This window comes from Ambystoma mexicanum, chromosome 10, assembly GCF_040938575.1.
Source record: "Ambystoma mexicanum isolate Mex_15411 chromosome 10, UKY_AmexF1_1, whole genome shotgun sequence".
Classification (NCBI taxonomy): Eukaryota; Metazoa; Chordata; class Amphibia; order Caudata; family Ambystomatidae; genus Ambystoma; species Ambystoma mexicanum.
In genome coordinates this window covers 779,592,401-779,607,723 of record NC_090932.1, presented here as the reverse complement: position 1 = coordinate 779,607,723, position 15,323 = coordinate 779,592,401, and the positions used below count along the sequence as shown (strand labels likewise).

General features: G+C 42.3%; 1 protein-coding gene across 1 annotated transcript in view; it reads right to left on the bottom strand.

Moving 5' to 3' along the window:
• The window catches only part of LEKR1 (leucine, glutamate and lysine rich 1), a 1,355,278-nt gene that overhangs the window by 1,168,967 nt on the left and 170,988 nt on the right, over positions 1–15,323 (bottom strand). The window contains exon 2 of the mRNA XM_069618435.1: positions 9,938–10,093. The gene's annotated coding sequence lies outside the window, so the exon portion shown is untranslated. The remainder of the gene's footprint in view (positions 1–9,937; positions 10,094–15,323) is intronic.

Sequence of the window (15,323 nt, the reverse complement as noted above, 5' to 3'; positions counted from 1 at the left end):
GGAGGGATAGAAATTCTGAAACGCATAGAGTTTTTATACTTTGGAACAATCATTCATTTGGAATGGCTCTGTATTGAATTCTACACGTTTGACACTAATTATGTAATGAATTTGAAAGTATTTTTTCCTTAAACTACTATCTTATTTTTTCAATAGTATATATTAAATGTATAATTCAATCATTGTTTGTTTTACAAATATTTGGTGTGCAGGGGACGCAAGTGTTCACAGACAGTGGTCACCGATCTTCTCTAATGACAATACATACTTACACACACATAGATTAAGGACAATGAACAAGGACATTTTTAGATTCAGGTAGGGGGTACGGCCAGCTGTGCTCAATATGTGACCATGATGGGTGAAGTGCTTGAGTGGAGGCAGACGAAGTGAGGAACAGAGGTCGGGTAGATGCGAGGGAAAAATGTTAGCTAGAAGGCAGATGAGAGGTAGGTTAAGAGGGTAACCCGGAGGTAAGGCAGCAAGCTTTTAGTTTGGTTTTGAACAAATCCGTGTGGACTGTTTCTCGGATGTCTGGGGTAAGAAAATTCCATGCAAGTGGAGGAAGAATAGAGAAGAACCGCAAGGCAAGAGGAAGCACAGGGAGGGTGAGGAGCCACAAGGGTAGTCCAGCAGGTAGAGCAGAGATTACGAGAAAGCTTGTAGAGTTGGATAGGGGAGGATAGATACAGTGGTGCCTTACCATGGATGGATTTGAGAACCAGGAGAAGACATTTAAATCTGGCCCTGTTTTTCATTGTCAGCCATCCAGCCTGGTGACAGTGTGAGGAAAAAGGTGTGAAGTGAAATCTTCAAGATGCATCAGAAATAGGGACGTTAATTTTAAAATATGCTATAGATGGCACCTGTTGCAGTCAAGACTTCATAAAATGTCAATAACATACCCACCCATCTGTTGAAGGAATTGTGGGGCTCCTGTAACTTGGCTTATGTGTGGAGGTTCTGCCCTAGATCCCAATTATTATTAAAAGAAATACTGGCTAAGATACCATCGATGAAAGGAGTTCAGCTTCCATTGAATCCACTTGTAGTGGTACTAGAGGATTTTAAAGACGTTTATACCCAGCAATAGGCTTGCAAGCAGAACTTACATCTGACTTACTATTAAGCAGGTAAATTGGTGTCAGCACTAGGTTGGAAATTCCCAGAGAGGCCTCCTTTGAATATGTGGTGGTCTAAAATCTGGGCGATCATAGTTTTTGAAAACATAATGGCTTAACTGCGAAACATAGTGCCTCGATCCACGAAAATATTTAAACCCTTCATTGATCATTATGCGACATATCCTAATTTGGTATTCCACCCAAAGCTAGATCACCATTTCTCATTGATGTAACCGGGATGATAGCACGGGGTGATACACACAGAAGGTATGTTTAATGTTAATTTGGATCAACGAAGCTTGTGGTTATCATTTGCTCGCTAATTTGTAGTTGGTATGAAATGTTAGTCAATTTACACATTGTCTATTTTTACCTAATGTTAGTTTGAATTCAGATTTGATGAAAAGCCCTCTCCTTTGTTGAAAACTTAACAAAAAGTAAGTCTTTAAAAAACGGAAGAGAGGAGCACACATTGTTTCATTTCCTACCCAACATATGTGAAAATCATGAGTAGGCTGCAGCCACGGGAGTCTCAGCAGCACAGTTACACCGACAGGTTAACACTGAGCACTTACCCCTACATAGAGCCAGACAAGAACCCTACAGATACATTGAAAAATCCATGAACGAGTAAGTCACTGAGCGAGCTTCTATGTACCATCCAACCCTGAAGACTGATGCATGAACTATTAGATACTGCAAATATCTTCAGTACACAGGTAATATAGGGAAGCACCTCAACAAGGCTGAGGAAGCACACATTTAGTTTCAGAAAATGCAGGAAATGTCCGTCAAAACAATGATGGTACAAATCTTGGGTTTACCGCCTTGTGAAATTGCAAACACCAAGGCGCATTAGAATTTCCAACCATCACAGACAAGACATGTGCCTTAACTCACTGCATGCTCAATCCCAATCCTCAAGCAGCTCATATGTGGCTACTCAAGAAATATCTCAGAAGAGCTCACTGAGTGCCCTGTTCAGAGCCCTGTTCGGAGCCATAATTCTGCAAACAAGCGCAGATCCAAAACAAAAACACAAAGACAATGGACTCACTACAAAAGTCTCCAAATCCTATGATGTTGTATGGATGCACCCACTGCTCAGAAACCCACTGACACACACAGTGAAGCAGACATATTCTATATGAATACCTTTGATGGTCACTCCGCTAAAAGTAAAAACTCTTGTCCTTGTTGCAGTATCAACATCAACAGTGTATGGGTTTCCGCCATTATGGACATGGGCACTTCCACCAACATGTTTCCAGATCACAAATTCCGTTCATTGGATCCATGATGATCAGTGGTTGAAATGAGGGGCAACAGTCGGGAGCGGTGTTCCACTACTTTTATTTTTTACTGTTCATGGCTCCACTACTTTTTGCAACCTTTTCCATCATTCCGGAACAGTTCTTTGTGACGTTAAAGCACACTTCTCCATTTTGCCACAGGATATCAGTTATAGCTAAACTGAAATCTGTTTTAACTCAATTGGCTGTCAACCAGCATAACTGCAGTCCTTGAAAAATGTGCTGCACGTTGCTCCCTTCCTTTCTACTCTGTCCCCCGCAGGAGTCACGGTCCCACTACCTTTTTGGCACACTTCTATCACTGATGACGATCATTCATTATCGTGGCTAAGATGATGATTGTTGTACTCTGCAGCATCAGACACATTCCCTGTTGAGGTGTCGTCACACAACCCGTAAAACACGAAGATCATTCCACATGCGGAAACCGGTAGTAAAGTGGTATTTGGATGCAATGCCAGGGAGCATTCACCTTCAGTGTAAACGCGGAAGCACTTGAAAATTTGCTGCTCTCATGTGTAAGGCATAGGGCGCATAAGAGGAAAATAACGATCAATCTGTATATCAACAACACTATAGCTTAAAGTCAGAAGACACTGCTGTGAGCTGTTGTGGTTATTTATGAAATCTGCAAAGGAAATCGTGGGCCTCAAAAAGATGGGAATCATTGAATAAGCGGAAGGGGCGACACAATGGGATTTGCCAACTAGTAGTGCAAAAATTACAACCAACCCGCTAATGTATGCATCTGTGTGGACACGTGCCTTCTGCATAAAGTAACCAACAGTGACATCTCACTCCGATAGTATACAATCTCAATGCAGACGTGGGCGGCGCAACAGTTTCCGCTAAATTGGAGCTCTGAGTAGGATATTTGGCAATTCACTGCAAAGAACCTATGCAAACACAAAGATCCCGCCACATTTTGGACGACGCATGTACACAAACACTGAGTTCCAGTAACTTGTAACACCCTTTTAGGCCTGGCATCTTTGGGCACTCCCAAACTGAAGAAAAACACATTTGAAGGCTCCGAGCAGTGCTGCAGTGTCTAAAAGAAAGTGGGCTGACACTTTGCCGAGAGAATGTGAGTTTCTCGGAGACAAATTCGATTTTTTCAGCTATGTATTCAGCCAGCAAGGCATCATGGTCTGCTTGAAAAAAGGTTCAAACATCAAGCTAGACCTCTCCTCGACAGATTGTCTGGGAGGTTAGAAGCTTCTTGCGCACACTAAGCGACTATGGACATTTCCCTCCCCTGCTTGTCACTGTCAGCCCACCATTCAGACACCTCACCAGGGATCCCATCAAAAAGCCTTTCAACCCATCAAGTATTTGCTCACTGTGGCCACAATGGCTGACTTTGATTGCTCAAAAAGAACCAAAATGGTGGCGAAAGCCAGCATGTAGCCTGGGAGCACAATTTACACAGACCATCAAGGAGTGTAAATGGTTCCATAAGCAAGACGGACGCTCATGTTCACTGAACAGTGGTATTCACAGATTAAATACAAAGCTTTAGTATTGATATGGGGGGATTAGTGATGTCCATCTGTGCACATGTTACACATTTGAGCCTCGGTTTAAAGGAATAACGCCCAAGACAAACTGCTTATACCCATCTTTCATGAGACAGTCCCCAGTGAGGATCAAAACCTCGATCCTGGAATAACAAGTCGCCTTTTTTGTTCTGCCACCCAAAACCAGCCACTCCTCAAGAAATTCAGGAAGCAGCAGAAATAGAGGAACGGGTGAGAATGGCCATTGAGAGTCTCCTTTCCAGAGCACTGTCACGCGAAGAAAGAGTCCGGGAAACATGACAGATTGAATGCCTGCATGACACCCTCGCTGCCCTGAGGCCTGGTCTAAGAAAAAACCTGTTGCTCGTAAACCGTCACTGCGCCCACAAGTGAAATTGTCAATTGCTGCAATCAATGCTGGCAATTTGCAAAGTGCTTTCCAGTTTTGAAGAAGTGCTGTTACTGAGAGGCACCAAGATAGTTATTCATGCAATGCACACAAAAAGTGTCATCTTCCTGGCTCATGGGGGGCACCAAGGAATAGTGAAGGCTAAAGTATGCCCCAGAGCAACAGTGTGATTTCACAACGTGGACCAGATGAACAAAGAAGTGGTGAACACCTGCTTTTGGTTTTAAGTGTGCCTGGGACAAAGTCAGGTTGATTCTGCGCCTTCCCAAGAGGTTCATAGCTTCTTGTGCCCATGCTTGACTATTCACTTGGCATCTACCAGTGCCCATAGTGTCTGCTCCAAGCAAGTGAAGATCCTTATTAGCCATGGCATCCTGCGATCCTTCTAGACAGACAGTACCTCAAATGATTAGAGGTGAAACATGTCCACATCAACCTCTGCTGGCTGCAAGTGAATGATAGTGTAGAACGAGTTATGAGGACTGTTGAAGGTGACAAAGACAGGTCACGAAAGGAAACGGGGATTGGAAATTCAGCTGTTCTAATCCCTGAGGAATTACAATGTGACACCATACACACCGGCTTGTATACAAAACAACCACACCTCTGAGGGGACAAGTTATTCTGTCCACCATTCACACACTGTTAGTTCCTGGACCCTGGTGTGCCCCACAGATGAAGCCATTTCAGTGCATCTTCTCCAAAACAATGCTCTTGCCAGTTGCAAGACATGTGCATGACCCGTGAGTCACCCAGGCGATCATGTACTTGTCACAATTCACCATCCCCAGGGACAGTGAAGCACACAGTAATTCACACCAAACGCCTCATGATCCCTACTGAGAATCCCTGTGGATCGATGAAATGAAACTGTTAATTCTTCAAGTGACTGTATATAAGATCCTTTGTTGATTTAGTTATAGATATCACAAAGGTGCATCTACTGATTTACTACCCCCTTGCATACAATCCCACTCCACACTTCTGGGACAAGAAACAGGCTATATTTAGAGTTGAAACTCTAACGTATTTAAATAAAACAGAACCAAAGGTGGTCCTCAAACTTTAGGCTGGGGAAATCACAACAGTTAAATGTATATATGCTGGTAGCTGGTTTAAAGAACTAAGAATTTGCCTGCCTGTGAAACTCTCACTAAAGTACAGTGCACAAATGCAATCAGACCATGAATCAACTGATTGTATTTCTAAAAATGTCCAATTCGGAATAATGCACTGCAACTTCTAAGTAGTACATTTAATTCAATAATGACATCACTGCTCATCGGCCAGTGTTCAAATAGTTTTCATAACATTTACATAGTATTCATGTTGTTTTTATAAATGACAATTCTGAAATTTTGTTTCATTTTCTCCAAAATCAAAAACAAGTACAGGTATCAGAGAAAAATGACATAGAAAAATGATTTCCTATTAGAAATGTGTGTATAAACACAAGAGGGAATACTGGGATGCCACAAGCGATTCACACTCAGTGTACTCAAACCTTCACCTGGTCTCAAAATGTTATGATATCAATGCTAGTTTTGAGCGTCATTATTGGTTCACGAGAACAGAGGGGTTCGCACTCTAATTGAGAAATTAAGATCAATTTTATTATATGCAATACAAAAATAAACACAATTTAAAATTCACCTCACCGGCACTAAAAAGGTGCGTGACCCAACCACCTTGTGACTCAGAATAATCCATTTAAATGTAATTATACAAATATACATCAAATTCATGTCTCTTAGCTCCTATACAGGATTTATAAAAAAATGGAGTATTGTGGAGCAATGTATAATCATTCGCCTATTTGCTTGACGTGGCATGTTTCATGCTTTGAGCTTTCGTAAGTGACCTATAATGTACAGGAGCTGATTAATGTCACATAATTGGTAGTTTGTACTAGTTGTTCTTCTTTTCTTAAGTCTGTAGGTAAAAGTGTATTTTTATCTTTAGTCTTATAGTGACATTTCTGCGGGTATTGGAAAGAACCAATACAATATTGATTATGGCTTTCATCATTATATTACAGCTTATTATTGGCTTCTGTTTGCACTTGACAACTTACGAAAGCAAGATCTTCTTTCGTTTAACCACAGAATGACAGCAATAGACCTAAAATATACATAAAAGTCCTTTGGTTATGGATATACGCACAATAGTTAAACAAACAAAGATCTCGCTTTCAAACAATTTTTAAGAATAAGGAATAACGGCTAAAGTATTAGGTTAATTACATAATGCAGAGTAATGAAGGAAACTAGACATATTAACAATTTATCACATACGCTACTTCAACAAAGCGATCATCACCCACAAATCCAACTTGTATAACGAGAGGCTCTCCAAGGCATGCTCCAATTCTAAAGAGCCATTCTCCATTCTGAGAGAACTCGAGTCACCTTTACCCACCAACTCTATGACCCATATTGACAAAGCTTGGTGTACTACCATACAAAATGCCCTCGCCTCCAAAATGGGGTCACTTCACGAAAAAATAAATTCCAAAATGTATTAAATTGTGCATATAGTAAAATTGATCTTAATTTTCTGATAAGGGTAGGAACCTCTTTTTCTTGTGAGCTAATAATGATGCTCAAACCTAATAGCTATTAACAAAGTGTTCCACGTACAATCTGATGTGGTTAATTTCTGACATAAGCATGTAAAAGAAATAAAGCTCTCATGGGTTGTGTCACAATTTACAGGCTTGAATTTACGAAAGCTGTGCCATCAATTTAGAACATACAGAATATTGATTTATGTACACAATTTATCTACCTGAGATGAAGATTTTCTGGAAGGTTAACAACCATCTCCTGCATCCTTTTGATGATTTTGGTGTATCTATTTTGGGGTCCTCTCTCTTCAACACAATGTCATTAGTGAAATGCCACTGTTCATTTGAAATTGCATCTTTTGTATGGGCATGAAAGTGGCTCAGCTAAACTGCCTTTCATCCCAACATCTATTCTTAAAAATACTAGGTTTGCATAGGCCACAATTTATCAATCAATCGTGGAAATCTGGAAGTTGTACACCCCTTTACAAAACAGAGTACGCCTGTGGAAACTGCAGGGTTGTTATTTAGCTGTGATTTGCAAAATGCTACACTCTCTGCACTGTGAAATGCTGTCTATTTTACACTGGGCAAACAACACATAGACAAGTAGAACAATACTATTTGTTCTTATTTAAATGTAATCTCACACTGCTTTTAATACTGTGAAAGCAGAATACATTTCACCAGAGGCGTTGCTAGGGGGTGGCTAAGTGGGCTACAGCCCCTGGTCTTTTGGTTGTAGCCCCGGATAGAATCTCAGGAGCTACAACCAAAAGGCTCGCTAGCCCCCAGTCCTGACAGTTCCGACATTAGCGTAGCCCCGGGTCTTGTACAGACCTAGCAACACCCCTGCATTTCACACAAACAAGCAACACCATCCTATTCAGATTTTGTTGACGATAATTTATCAGTCACTGCACACTGTGCACAGGAATATGCTATGTGTTCTTCTATAAAGTAGATTTCACTTGGCTTTATATATAGTGAGAAAGCAATGTTGCATTTGAAATTAAAATGTTTAAGCATTCTAATTTAAATTACACCATCCTCCCCCCTCGTGGCATTACCACCCAGTCCACCTACTCTGGGGGCTTAGCAAATAAATGGTCCTAGAGGGCCCACATCTATGTACTTGAGACATTTTTCATACTTACTTTTGAATAATTCTTTAAGCAATAGAGCCATCAAGGACCCACAATAGTTGCCAGGCAATGCCAAGTTGGCTGGGCCACTCTGGCCTGTAACCTCCCTTTAGGAAATCATGTCTGCCTCAGAGAAAATCTGCTTCAGGCTTTCTCAAGGAAAAGGCCCCTTCACATCCAGATATTATCCAAGCTCAGCAACCATCTATTTGGCACAGGGATTCTTCTTTCTGCGACCTCCAGAAGCCTAGCTCTTCTCCCAATTCCCTGTCAGATTCTGCAAATATAATGTTATAATGTGCAATATTCCCACATTATATCATGTTGCTATCAGTGTTTAATTGGCCAAGCATTTCCATTGGCTTACTTAACATGATGAAACTCCTACAGAAAACATCCCTTCTTTTGAATGGGTCAAAATATTTCTGCATATGACGGGGTGTGTTTTGGCCAATCTCTGAATCATAATTGTACTTGATCCCATATCCCTTCGTAGCAATGGGACACATGAAATATGGATATCTAGACTCCCTTCACCCTAGCAGATTCAGGGACATGCATCATGAATTTGAATGAAATATGATTGAAATATTAATATTGACCTAGTTGATCAATTATGAATAATTATCACAATATTGTGTTTGGTTTCTAATCAAAGAGGAGACTCTCACAGTTTCAGAATCTCTTTTCAAATCATTACGCAGTTATGCCAAATATTGTGTTTAAAGGTATGAAATGATGCTAACATTAAATAATCAGAATTGTGCACATGAAAACCTCTGGCTAGAATAATAAGGGATGCAAACAGCTCTCAGAGACTCCCTTGTAAAGCCTTCAGTCTGTGACTAATATGATAAGCTGACCGGCTTCTTTTGTTTTACTTTCCATCACAACCACAGGTTATTGGTTTTATGGGGAGAGCTATTGTGAAATCTTAAGTACATTCCAGTCTTTGATGGGTTGAACATGAATTCTGAGCCCTTTACATCATTTGGCCAACTTAGATTTTATCAGCTAATTACCCAGCTTTTTCTCTCCTGGAATGCAACGATGTATTTCTTTAAGAATATCTTTCTTGAGGTGAGCCCACCTGGGAACGGGCAACCCGTTAAGCAGAGGCATGGAGTTTGTGAATTCCTTTGCAGTGTTGGGCAGAAAATATTTGCTTGATGCAAGATAGAGGTGTCTGTTTGTCTTCAGATGGCCAAACTAATCTTCTAGGATTTTAAGCCTATCCCAGTCAGAAATACATGCAAGGCTAACGCCATGGCACTGAGGTGCTGTGCCTTTCCTGGGATGTATGGGATGAAGGTCAATCACCTGCTCTTCCTGGCATGACCATGACCCAAATCCACTAATCCCAAAAGTCATCCCGACCAGCATCCACAACGGGCGCGCTATGGACCACCCTCATGCATTCCTATAAGGAAGACGGCTGTTACACGATTGCTGCGGGCCTATCAGAAAACATACCTTCAACATGGCACTCAGAAGGTCCAGGCAAGGCCAAGTGCTGTGTGCACTCTAGATTTTGCAGGGACCAGGGCTATATAAACCCCATCCTGGGTCATGCCTGTGCTTGCCATTACATTGCAAGCTCTCATCCTGCAGAGGTGCTTAACATGGATTCTGCTTGCACGGCCTGCACCGTGAGAAAGAATACCACTTCAGAACCGGAACACCTGCAAGAAAGAGAACAAGTTACCAGAACTACCAGTGCATCCTCAGTAGACAATGTCCAGTATGTCTGCAAATACCAGCAGCAACTTGACTGCTCCAGATGCCTAACTGATAATGGGTTCGCATCAGCAACCTGTCATTACGCTCCTTCAACAAGCGTGCTCAGGAAAGTACACTTACCTCCACTGCTCCACTCGATATGCATCAGAAAACCTGTCAGTACGCACCGGCAACAAGCACCTTCAGGAAAGTACAAAGACTGCTTACTTCTGCTACTAAGCTCAGTACGATTCTGCCATGGGAACATCTCAGGGATCAGAGAGCCATTGCGCCAACCTGCAAAAATCAAACAGAGAAATAACATTAGATAAGTGAAAATCAAAGAAAGAAGAAAGAAACAACACAGTTAACTACTGAAGAAGACTGACAGCCATCAAAGAAAGGACGTTAATCAACATTGCGAAACACAGTGTACACAGAAAGAAAAACTAATAGCCTCACAGAAGAATACGCATCCTATAACGAAAAGTCTAAAGGCACAACATTCTTTACAATAAAAAGCTGCAGCTGGACTGGGCCCTGGAACAAGTGACGTAACTGGTGTAGAGAAGCACAACCAGCAATAACTACATGGTGAGCCTGTCTTCTAGAGGGTCGCACTAGGGAAGGCGTAGGAGTTCCCTCAGAGACACCTTCCTTATTCTAATTTCCCATTCTGTATTTCTAGGGAGCACAGCTGAAGACAATCAGCCCGGGGTGCAGAATTTACAACTCCAAACACCCTACCCCTTTTGCCACAAACAAGTGTGTGCGCCTCTCAAGCGCCATATGCGGTCGCGATTATGAGATGTGTGGGATTAGCTTTGAGACTTCCTCCATTCCCACAAGACACCAGGTAAGCGTTACACTTCCTGTGTGGATATCATTGCTGCAACACCAGATGCTCCTTCATGCAACCAATCGCTGCACGGCCAGGTGCTGAAGAGACACTATGGTGGTTGGCATCTTGCATTTTACCACTCTGTTACCCTTCAGTGAGGATGCTGCCCATACCCTAGGGGTAAGTGCTAATTCCCCTGGTTCTTGTTTTCCCTCTATTCCTGGATCCCGTCCTTTCAATTCCCTCTCTGTTTTGGTATGAGCTAATATCCCCAAGGGAATTGTTCTATCCTCCATAATACCTTTTGGCTCTGCTCTTCACGCTGGGATCTCGCACACCAAGGGGAAGACTACAACCTGACTCTACAAAGGGACTCCTAGTAGTGACAGTTTATTTTTTCAGCGACTGCCTTTTCCTCCATAACATTCAATCCCTCATGGGAAAAACACTTGTTTCTGAGAGTATTTCAATACCTCCCTGAATCATTGTGGAGCCCCAGTGCGACCGGCATTACTTTACCAAGTCCGCTCAAAGCACAAAGGAGCAGGTAAGGCTGGTGAGTGACAGCTAAACAGAAATTAACTTGTTGTCAGGTTCCTTGGAAGAATCTGCAAACCCAGCATTGACAAAGCTACGTTAGAACACACAATATGGCCAAGCAGATTCAAACAGAAATGTATGCCCTGTTTAAAGTCTCAGATATAACTAACATTTAATATAATTATAATACGCTTCTAATTGCATTTATCAATTGACCACTTTAATATTTAACATTATTTCACATATTCCGAATGAAATGCCCTGCAAATTGACTTATGATGTATCATTTGAAAATACATAGCATTTTGGTTTTGAAATTACAGGCGAATTCATAAAGCTTTCTTCACTAGCTTAACAGTGCGTTCCAGGAAATGTAAGAACATGTGCTGGTTCAGTTAGTGGTGAAATCTGCATCATATGTCAGGGTTTGTCTCTTAAGTGAGCAGATGGCTACCTGCATTTTACAGGTGCACCTCTCCGCAGTATTTCAATAAAAACACAACACATTTAAATGAAGGAAGGCACCATTCCGGCAGCTCCTATATTAGATTCAGCCACCATTACTCCTTTGCTCTCCCTTACACGTAGGGTAACCCATGACAGATTTATTCAGTGTATGCGCCCACAATTACCCGACCCAGAAGAGGGCAACATAGATCCTCTAACACCATCACCCCTTTACACTTGTTAATGGACACAATGCAGAGAATGTTGACATTGACCTGACAACTCCCATAGTTTTCCTTCAACGACAGCGATGGTACCAAGGAGCAGGTAGTCCAGATATGATATGAAGTTGAATTATTTTGCCTTTGAAAAGCCAAAGGAGAATGATCTGGTTTGATTTAACTGTGAAACAGTGAAACTAAAAACAAGCAGAAGAGACGTTTGCATTTTTAAGTGGTAAATATATCTAGAATACTCACCTCCTTAACTTCAGGGCTCATCCAACACCTTGCCACAATCTCTTATGAGGCATGGGACCAGAAATCCCATCTCTGGGGCATGCAGAAGGTTTTCAGGATCCCCACACTACGGGATGGCAACCAATCAGCCATGAATTGCATAGGCCAAAGAGCAAGGAGGTGTCTGGAATAGCCTTTCATCTTTTTTCTTTGTCCGATCTGACCACAGGGATCAGAAATTAGATTTGAGCAGAGTAGACAAAGCAGGGTCTTCAGCCTTGTAATAGTAGGCTATTGACTGGGTCGTGTGTACTGGAGGGCTGAGTGACCTCTGATCAGGCCTATGAGATTCAGAGCTCGTCCTCCGGCACCTTAAAACGAGATAGCTGCACCTTGAGGAGGATGGGGTGCAGGATTCTCTTACTCCAACACCAATCAATAAGGACAAGTCAATGGTTTGGCAAAGGGAAGTCCATTTAATGACGAGTACAAAAAACGGGGAAACAGATGGAAATCATCAGAGCTGCGATCACCTGTCTCGCTTCAGCTTCCAAATTCTTCATTCAGACACCAATTCTTATAGGCAAAACTCGTCATCAGTGACGTGTAACACTCAAAGTTTGTCATGCAATTCTATTAGTCGGGAAAGGTAACTTAGGTATAGGTACTATATCTGTATAAGGTAACAGAGTGTGAGGATTGGATAACTCTTATTGGGTGGGCGTCTAGGCCCATCCCTCTACATCACTCGTGATAGACGTCACTACAAGTACAACGTCTTATTGGTTCTGATAGCTATGGGACCCTAGATTATTTGGTCCATTGTGATTGGGTGGGTTACACCCCTAGACATAAATCTCCACTTTAATTAGCAGCATGCAGAATGAACACCCAGGTGCGGGATGGCCCAAAATTCACCCTGCCTCCCTTCCATCAATCACTACCTTCAGGCCTATGTGTCAATTAGTTGGCTGAGAGTGGCCTCGGACTGTAACTTCTTATCCGGAAAAGTTATGGCATCCTTTGAGTTTGGATGACATCAGATGTGGGCACCTCTTCGCGCCAGGCTGGCCATGTGCCAGTTCACCATGAATCGGCTTCAAATTCCCTCTATTTATTTGTTAGATCCTTTCTTCAGCCTCGCCACCTGCCTGGGCCTCCTTATCTCGACCTTCACGGGGCAGGCTTCTATGCTCTTAAGTTTCGATTCTTCGGAGTTGCTGCTCCCCTCCCTTCCTTGGGTTGACCTCGAATTCCTAGCCATGAGCAGCTTCTTGCTGAGTTTCGCTTCCGTTCTTCTGTCTAACTTTGAGCTAACTTATGAATCCTGGCCTGTTCGTCCTCAATCATCCTAGGCATAATTCTGCTTTTATAAAATGGAGTCGCACTTGTATAATGTGCTTCTTGATGTAGATATCTAGTTGTCGCTTGCCGCTCTATCCTCCTACTAAGCATTGCAAGCAGTATCGTTTCCTTAGCATTTTGCATTCCAAGCCTATTTACAGGCATTTAGCCACTAACATACTTCCATTCTGCATAGTTCAGCGTTGTTTTCTTCTTTTATGTTCATTACATCTTTATTCGCTACATTTCGTCTTTGTTTATCACCTTTTGGTTGTCGTTTCTTCCATCTGTGAGTCTGTCCGGACCCTTGTGACGTCAGCATTTGCCTTCAATGAGAGCCATTTGGGTCTGGGCAGTTTGTAAGTAATCTTCATTTCGCGTCAGCTGCTGGTATGGTTGCCTTAATGGGTATTGTGCGGCCCATGGTTGTCTGGTTATTGGTGCTTCAATAGGTATACAAGTCGTTCTGATGGGCACTGGACAGAGCCCTACTGTGGCTCTCCGCTGGTTTATTTGCTCCTTATACATCACATATCTTGGCGAGTATGCTTCTGGCATCTCAAAATGGGTGGCTGGAGTGCAGGCCATATTTGGGACCTCCTCTACACACCCCCCTCTGGTCGGTTTATCGACCACTTCTTCCTCCTTTAGATTACTCATACTTGGATCGTTTGCATTCAACTCTTCGTCTTCTGGGTTTGTACATGATGGTGTAAATGTGTGTTTCTTCGGTCTCCATATTTTTATCACTCCTTTCAGGCTTCCTGCCGTTTTTACATGTCCGTCTCTTTGTTCCGGGTCATAAGCTGACACTGACCATTTGGGATACAATAGATCCATTTTCCTTCATAATGTCTACGCCTTGTGGGATACACAAATTTTGTTCCTTCTGGCGCAAATTTGCTGGCCTTCATGAAGTCTCTTATTTCTTCATCTGTTAGGTCTGCCGGCTTCCATCCTGGTTTGACGTCAATCATGATCTTCATCCCAATGGCTTTCTTCGCCCTTTTCTGGCATTGTGTGATTATTATCTTGATAACACAAAATCCTAGTAGTATCATAAATAGCAGGGCTCCCAGAAACTTGTATATGTCGGCCATCCATTGTGGGACCCATGAAAATAGTGTTCCAAACCAGCTGTCGTCATCAACTTCGTCAGTTTCATTGATCATCTGGTTCTGTAGGTTTGTCAGCATACTTATGGCTTCTGTTAAAGTTCCATTCTCTTCATCATGCAAAGGTATATATGTGCAACGTGATTCTCCAATTTTTGTGCAAACACCTCCATCCATCACTGTGATCATGTCAAGTACATATCTGTTCTGGAGGGTCATCAGTTGGATTGCTCTTAGTTCTTCCTTAATAGCATTGAATCCTTTTATGGTAGTGTTAATGGTCTGCAATAACTCCCACCTGGTTATCTGCAATCATTTAGTATTTACTCCAACTTGGATCCATGGCATTGGAGGATCGTTGTGAACATTGATGAGGTGAGGCTGAAGAGTCTGTGTTCATATGGGATTGCATGGAATGCCTCTTCCGATTTGGCAGAAAAGTAGTTTTCTCTCTTCATTCGGGAAGCCAGTTCTGCAGATCTCCTTTTCTTCAGGTGGGCATCTGCTTTTGGAAAGCTGTCAATGTTCAGGTCACTCTTCGGGATCACTGGTGCAGGAACGTGGACGTTCACTATTGTGCATATGCCTCCTCAATTTCTCGGCAGCCTTATGTATGCTTTGGATCCACACGCCCAGTAATGATCCATAATTACTGCGGTTCTGTGAGTCATACCTGGAGCTTCAAAGATGCGTCCGCAACTCTGATCCTCTCCCATCTTCCTTGTGCCATTGTTTCTGAAGCACAATTTTGGGCTTTCCAGTGGCACTATCTGCAATGGTAT